Here is an 8946-nt window from a genome sequence, read left to right on the forward strand (position 1 = left end):
CAATATACACCAACGCGGACAAAGAACAAACACTCGCTTTAGCTTCTTTCACGGTTGAGTTCGAAGTGAACTTGCAAATCCCTGAAATCCTCAGTCAAGGTGTGAAGAATCTAGTATTCAAAAGGAAGTTCGTTGACCCATGTCATAGGTCAGCGACTTTTCAAACTTCGGGTCGTACCAACTACCCTTTTTGATCCGGCTGGATAAGCATCCCTTTCTTTCTTACAACATTCGCATAAACCCGTCTCGCCCCCGGTCCTTTTTCGGTTCCCTGTTAGCTCGGGTCAACCGTGTATTAGAGAGGCGACCCGAAGTGGTTATTGCAGTTTATTTTAGGATCTTGCATGCAAGTTCATGTTGAAGCGTCTTCGTACACTGAGTTAAATGAAGTGGTAATTGTGAGATCTGAATACGAATGAATAACAGAAAATCTTAATCTAATTTAATAATTTAAGATTAAGATTAAAACTAAAGTAATTAAATATTTAACATATATTCTAATCTAAACAGAAGTTAGATTGAATATAGTGAGAGATATAATAATGCGAAATAAGTTAAACAAATAAATAAATAAATAGCTTATAAATAATTAAATAAATAAATAGATAAATAACACAAAATTGATACAAATATACTTTAACGGCAAGTAACTAGCGAAATGTCAGTTAGTACTGTGACCGTGTTACAAATAGTGAAAAGCAAAGTCTTCGTTCTGAAAATTGTTGTTTTTTTTTCCTGAAGGAGCAGATTCTTGGCAAATAATTATATTTTATACAGTACAACCAGCAAATACACACTTCAATATGCTAGAGATCTTGCCACGAGCAGCATGTTATAGAATTCGAATGCTGGAATTTGTTTGAAATAAGGTTTTTAATAACTTTTGTCGTACATCAGAAGTCATCTGTCTCATTGCCTCGCTATCGGCTGTATAGCTCACGAGGTCTGGAACTAGCAAAGATTTGTTCTTTGCAGTTAGATCAGAATGACTCATAACTAGGCAACATTTTCAGCTTATCGGAGAAATATTTTTTTTTTACATTTCAGTGATCTGAACTTAGTTTTCCACTTATTAAAAATTAAAAATTCTTGTATGAGACTTGACTTCTCTGATGATCCTTAACCGTAATTGCCGATCATGTACTTCACTCCGTTGCTTGATTTGAACTTTTTGGACATTTTTGACAGAGTTTGCGTACTTTTTCACCACTCATACACAGTAATTCTTCGCATAATCAACGGTTTTGTCAGCTATCAATTTGGTAATAATGGATTTTGAAGGATATATGCATTTTTTTTTTCTTTTTCTCTTGCATCATAAATAGCTTTAAAACGCGTAAATTTTAAATAAAAAAAACTGGCTGGAAAGCAAATTTTCACATACAGCAAAATGCTGTCAAAACTTTGAATGTCCGATTACTAGAATATGAGCTATCAGCAAAAGAAAGTGTCCCATTTCTAAAAGAGCTAAGCTGTATATGCTAAATTTAGGGTACCTATTTCCTTTAGTAGAGGGTTGTTGAAAAAAAGTAGAAACATCAGAATAAAAAGTTTGACATTTGGGTTTGATCAGTTGGAAAAGTTTTAGTTAGAATTTTAAATCTTAGATTCAAATTGGAACAAATCGGAACTGGAATTCAGCGGAACTCATTTTTTCCGATCGATCCTAAATGTTTAGTATTTGGAGATATGCAGCAAAACTTTTTGACATGCAACGCCAACTGGATTTCAATTACGGAACTAAGAAAAGGGTGATGATAGCTGTTTTTAACATGGCAGTGAATACAAATTGTTCAGAAAATTACGATTTTTGTGGAAACTCTCAAATTTGAGCCGCTTTTAATGGCTGAATCAGTTAAGAAAATCTTTAATTTACTTATTTCTATGCCATTCATATGAGATAGTGAAGTTTTTCATGGTTTTCCTGGCATAATTCAATTTAAATGTTTTTAGATTCATACCGCGAGGATGCTGCAACGATTGAAATCGATATTGAAGACATCATTAAATTAATACGTTAGGAAGCATAGGTTTTAAGCTTGAAATATGTAGCTATGTACTTATGTTTCACTTAACATTTGCTGAAAACTAGAGATGAGTTCCTAATGTTGCTTCATGAATCATTGAGTTGAAAAAGAGATATTTAAAGTTTGAGAATAAAAAACTTATGATTTAGAATTTGGAATACAAACCAAATAAAATATTATAATAAATACAATCATGAGCTTCTCACAAAATTTTATGTGAATTTTAATTAAAAAAAAAAGGTTGATATTTCTATTTTATTCATGATTCCATCATCTTAATTATTTTCAAATTTTGAGCTTTTAATTTAACACTATCCATTTCAATTCGAATACCCTATTGAATCCTGCAATTTTTGTGATTTTGGAGGAGTTTCTAAAATGAAAAAAGCAGCATTATATTTTAAATAGCTTTTAAATGGCTTGTTGGACATGTGTTGGTTTTCAATTGCTGTTAGGTAGTAGCAGACAAATGATCTTTTGTAAAACATGTTTGAAAACGACATTCGCTCAAAATTATTTACATAAAATTCAAATATCTTTTTTATGTTAAGCAGCTTCCTTGTTTCGCCAATTGCATGTTGGAAGCAGGGAAACGATTTTCAACATTTATGATCTGAATGTTTGTTGGTACGGGCGTATAGTTTTTTGTCCTAAGTAATATTTCTACAAATTTGACGTGAATCTAAAAATCGAAAATATGTTAATCCTATAAATTTTTTAGTTGTAATGTTGGAGATTATAACATCACGAGTGGAGATTATAATATCACGAGTGGTTTCTTGATAAATATGAACACACGCTTTGATTCCAAAAACATGAAATTCCCAGACCGCTGTAAGTTGGCATTTAAAGATTTTTTTTACCGGAAACCAGAAAATTAACGCAGATACAAAAAAGAACAGGTTTTTAAAATATATGCACGATAGCGTAATTCTCACTTTCTTTCCATTTTATCAAATAAAATCCTTATGAATATGAATAACAACTCCGAAATTTAAGAATGTTTCTTGATGTTTTCGAAAAATACTACTGGTTTTGACATTTGAGCCCTTAACATCATCATTTTGATCGAAGTGCCCTCTGAACGTCGTTTAGAGCTGCAAATCGCCAATAGAAATATAGCTATTTTTGCATCACAGCATGCGAAAAAAGAACACGTGTTGTTAAAAACACTTGGAGGCAGCAGATCTTGAAAATGTTTTTGCATGGTAAAGTTCTCAAAATGTGCTAAAAGTGTCAAAATTTATACCATTTTTTCTCAACACGAGTGAACTTGCTTGCCAGTGTACCAGTGGTAGTCAGGAGAAATGTTATCGCCAACGGTGGAATAAATGCGTCAATCATCGTTGTTCTCAAGTACTAGAAACCAGCAACAGCTGACTTAAATTTAAATATCTCTGACTGCATAACATGAATTCGAAATCTCTAGTTGATATTGGTGACTTTATGATAGAAAAAATTATGAAAAACGCATTTTTTAAGAGAAAATTTTGTTTCAGCTTAAGTTTTAGGCTCGAAAATGATTAATTTTTATGACCTGAAAACATATGTATTTTTTCAGATTTCTTACATTTTTATTGTTCGAGTTAGATTTTTAACAAAATAAAATAAAATCATATTTCAAAGCTACATAGCTCTGTTATTTTTCAACGAAAATCATAAAATAGTACATCAAAACGCATTGAGATTCTATCAGCTTTCCAAATAAATTTTTTTTAAAAATTAAATAATGCTCCTCAACATGAAAAATTGTGAATAGGCATAAATCTTATATATAAAAATGGAGGCGCTATCTTTGTGATAACATCACGTATGAACGGGCGGTCGGAATGAAGTGAAACTTGGTATCCGAGGGTTTTTGGGGCCAGAGATGGTTTGTATAATAGTTTCAAGAATCTCACTTTTTATGGGAGGGCGGTCCCCATACAAAATTATCTCTTTTCCTCATCTTCTTATATATAAAAATGGAGGCGTTTTCTTTGTAACACCATCACGTATGAATGGTCGGTCGGAATGAAGTGAAATTTGGTATCCGAGGGTTTTTCGGGTCAGAGATGGTTTGTATAATAGTTTCAAGACTCTCACTTTTTATGGAAGGGGGGCTCCTATACAAAATCTACTAGAAACGGGTCAAAACTCGAACAACTTGAAGACGATTTTCTTTAAAACTGATTCACGAGCACGAAAAAGATAAAAAAACTGTAAACATTTTACAACAATTTATTAAGTAACGGGTAAAACGAAGTTTACCGGGTCAGCTAGTAGTATCTAAAAGTACCAAATGCATCACCGATTATTCTGCAAAAAAAACTATTGTACAGCCAAATTTATGATGCAACTATCATCTCAAGACACCAACATGCGTAAGGGACATGCTTATTTATAAAAATTCAAAATAATTTAGGAAATTCAGTAGCAAGATGATCCAAATATAGAACTCAGTTAGTTGATCTGGGGTTTCTGAATGAAATTGTGTCTGAAAATTCATCTCAGTGTTAAAAATAGATAGACCTGTGGTCAGAAATCGATTTTTCGTCAGGCATATACCAATTTGAAATTTCCTGAGAAATTGCTCTAGAACAAAGTGTGATGGATTTCGAACATAAACTAGTTGGTAGCATAGAAGATTTAGACAGGCGTTTGCTAGTTGTTTATCAGTTATCCATTATCAGAGAGAAAGAGAAAAAAAATGGCAATGATATTTGTAATAATTATTCTAATCTATTTCTTCATCCTATAAAGGATTTTAACCAACTTGGTTATCTGTTCTCAAAGTTTATTGAAGTTATGGATATTGAGTCTTTTGAAGTTTGTTTTGAGAGACTGCATTATCAAACAACAAACTCAAAGAAAGAAGTTTAAAGCTCCATAAAAATCCAATTTTTGCAATTTATTTATCCTGTGGAATTTAACCTGCCTCGGATTTTATAAAAGGACATCAATGATTGAATGATCGAGATGCTTTCAGATTAGACCCAATGTCATAGAATGTACAAGTAATGAACAATTTGCTAAAAAAAAGTCACAGTCATATGATTTAAAACTAAGAAGGAATTAAAAATAAAATGTTGAACTTTGTTTTGTGAATAACTCTTGATGCATGGATGGAAATTTCGGTACTATTCAAACTTATATTTAAAAATGGTAATTCAATGATCACTATCAAATTTTTGAATCTTTATCAAACCACCCGATGCATATACAGAAAACTTTATTCAACATCCGATAGAGTTGTTTCACCTGTCTGTCGATCTCTTATCAGACATCTCCCCATCTTAGGAGTCAATTAGCTGTCTCATGGATCAGAAATCCCGTGGCATCTTCGACCGGGTCAACCTTGGTCCCAACAAGAAGATCCAGTAAGAAAAAAGGTCCCCCTTAACCGAAAAAATAAAATAAAAATAAAATCGCTCTAGGAGGTAGAAGTCCGATATCGTCAAACAAATGGTGATGATGGTGATCTTTCGGTAGCCTCGAATCTCATCGGCCATCGATTATGGCATTTTATTTCAATTCTAAATATTTGTTATTTTCCGCTTTGTTTTTTTTTTTGTTTTGCTGATGTTTTCCGTATCACTCTAATCTTTCCGTCTGTCTACATCTGTCCAGTCCGGACGATGACAATCAATCGAAATGTGGGACTTTCGATTGTTATCGCGGCGATGATCATCATCATCAGCGTCATCAGATCATGGGGGATCGGAAAACTGCGGCCAGACAGCAACTCCGAAAAAAAAACTTTTCAAAACAACCCAAAACTACGAAGCGGTCGGCGTCCCTCAATGTGGTGCCCGAAAAGTCATAAAACGCGATATTTGGTGGATTTTTATCGGAAATTTATCCCCCACATCATTTGATGGAAGATGATCGAGTGTAAGCATTCGTATAATGATTGAATTTGGAAAGAATCGTTTTGAAGACACTTTTACGGCCCATTTCGAGTCGCGCTGGAAGATGACGAAACATGCTAATTTATCCCACGACAACAACAACGATAAGCCGTTTATGTGTGAATATTAAACCATTATTCTGTGGGATGCTGGGGGAACGTAAAAATTTGAAATTAACAAGCTTCTGACAAATTGATGCTTATTTTTTGGATCTAGAATATTAATTATTAAATTTTGAATCGAAACGATCGTACCACGCCACGAGGAAGAAATCGTATTACGTTCTTAACCATGTTCCATTTCCTAATTATGGGGATGTTGTTCTAAGTTTCCTAGTTCAAATTAACATTCCCTCAGAAACGGAAACCATCTGTTGGGGTCTTCCTACTGACTTTGGATAAAGTTATCATGACTCAAAGATTGTTTTTTTTCCAGAAGATGAACCAGAAAGAAACCAAAACAAAGCTCTATAAAACGCTAATTTAACAAAGCCACACCACCTAATTATCTCATAAACACTTGGTGCTGCTCTTCAAAAACAAACGATGTTCCAGACAACAGAAGCAATTTGGCCCATGATAAACCTCAAAGCTCTCAGCGCTTATCATTGTGCCCCCAAAAAAGTCGTGAGATCTAATGCTGACAAATTGGAGTTGCAATAAAACAAAAAATAAATAAATAAAACTAACATCAACAAACCAATCAGTGTTCAATTTGGACTTATGAGAACATTCTGACTTCCTTCTTAATCGTTCCACTCTAGGAGATTATATGGGGATTTCAGCATCCCGCCCGCAAATGACGGATCAGACCGAAACTAATCGATACAGTGACATTTCACCTTGCCCGGTCGTTATTTCTGTTCTTTAGTTTATTGTCATTGCTGGGAGAAAACTGTTGTTATCGGATGAAAAATCAACAGAACTCAACTGAGAATACCTTGTTTCAGCTACGGTTATTGGACACAGATTTTTCACTTCAGAAAGGTAAAAAAAATTGAAAATGAAATAAAAAAAAAAAGAAAAAAACTAGAACTAAGAAATTTAATCTGGGACAAAAATAAGATAAAAATCCCATAAAAAAGAAAAAACTTTTCTTAAGAAGGAACAACTAAAATTTAAAAAAATAAGCAATTATAAGACAAAAATGATAAAAATGACAAAAATGACAAAAATTACAAAAATGACAAAAATGACAAAAATGACAAAAATGACAAAAATGACAAAAATGACAAAAATGACAAAAATGACAAAAATGACAAAAATGACAAAAATGACAAAAATGACAAAAATGACAAAAATGACAAAAATGCCAAAAATGACAAAAATGACAAAAATGACAAAAATGACAAAAATGACAAAAATGACAAAAATGACAAAAATGACAAAAATGACAAAAATGACAAAAATGACAAAAATGACAAAAATGACAAAAATGACAAAAATGACAAAAATGACAAAAATGACAAAAATGACAAAAATGACAAAAATGACAAAAATGACAAAAATGACAAAAATGACAAAAATGACAAAAATGACAAAAATGACAAAAATGACAAAAATGACAAAAATGACAAAAATGACAAAAATGACAAAAATGACAAAAATGACAAAAATGACAAAAATGACAAAAATGACAAAAATGACAAAAATGACAAAAATGACAAAAATGACAAAAATGACAAAAATGACAAAAATGACAAAAATGACAAAAATGACAAAAATGACAAAAATGACAAAAATGACAAAAATGACAAAAATGACAAAAATGACAAAAATGACAAAAATGACAAAAATGACAAAAATGACAAAAATGACAAAAATGACAAAAATGACAAAAATGACAAAAATGACAAAAATGACAAAAATGACAAAAATGACAAAAATGACAAAAATGACAAAAATGACAAAAATGACAAAAATGACAAAAATGACAAAAATGACAAAAATGACAAAAATGACAAAAATGACAAAAATGACAAAAATGACAAAAATGACAAAAATGACAAAAATGACAAAAATGACAAAAATGACAAAAATGACAAAAATGACAAAAATGACAAAAATGACAAAAATGACAAAAATGACAAAAATGACAAAAATGACAAAAATGACAAAAAAAACAAAAATGACAAAAATGACAAAAATGACAAAAATGACAAAAATGACAAAAATGACAAAAATGACAAAAATGACAAAAATGACAAAAATGACAAAAATGACAAAAATGACAAAAATGACAAAAATGACAAAAATGACAAAAATGACAAAAATGACAAAAATGACAAAAATGACAAAAATGACAAAAATGACAAAAATGACAAAAATGACAAAAATGACAAAAATGACAAAAATGACAAAAATGACAAAAATGACAAAAATGACAAAAATGACAAAAATGACAAAAATGACAAAAATGACAAAAATGACAAAAATGACAAAAATGACAAAAATGACAAAAATGACAAAAATGACAAAAATGACAAAAATGACAAATATGACCAAAATGACAAAAATGACAAAAATGACAAAAATGACAAAAACGACAAAAATGACAAAAATGACAAAAATGACAAAAATGACAAAAATGACAAAAATGACAAAAATGACAAAAATGACAAAAATGACAAAAATGACAAAAATGACAAAAATGACAAAAATGACAAAAATGACAAAAATGACAAAAATGACAAAAATGACAAAAATGACAAAAATGACAAAAATGACAAAAATGACAAAAATGACAAAAATGACAAAAATGACAAAAATGACAAAAATGACAAAAATGACAAAAATGACAAAAATGACAAAAATGACAAAAATGACAAAAATGACAAAAATGACAAAAATGACAAAAATGACAAAAATGACAAAAATGACAAAAATGACAAAAATGACAAAAATGACAAAAATGACAAAAATGACAAAAATGACAAAAATGACAAAAATGACAAAAATGACAAAAATGACAAAAATGACAAAAATGACAAAAATGACAAAAATGACAAAAATGACAAAAATGACAAAAAG

This window comes from Uranotaenia lowii, chromosome 3 (genome assembly GCF_029784155.1).
Source record: "Uranotaenia lowii strain MFRU-FL chromosome 3, ASM2978415v1, whole genome shotgun sequence".
Classification (NCBI taxonomy): Eukaryota; Metazoa; Arthropoda; class Insecta; order Diptera; family Culicidae; genus Uranotaenia; species Uranotaenia lowii.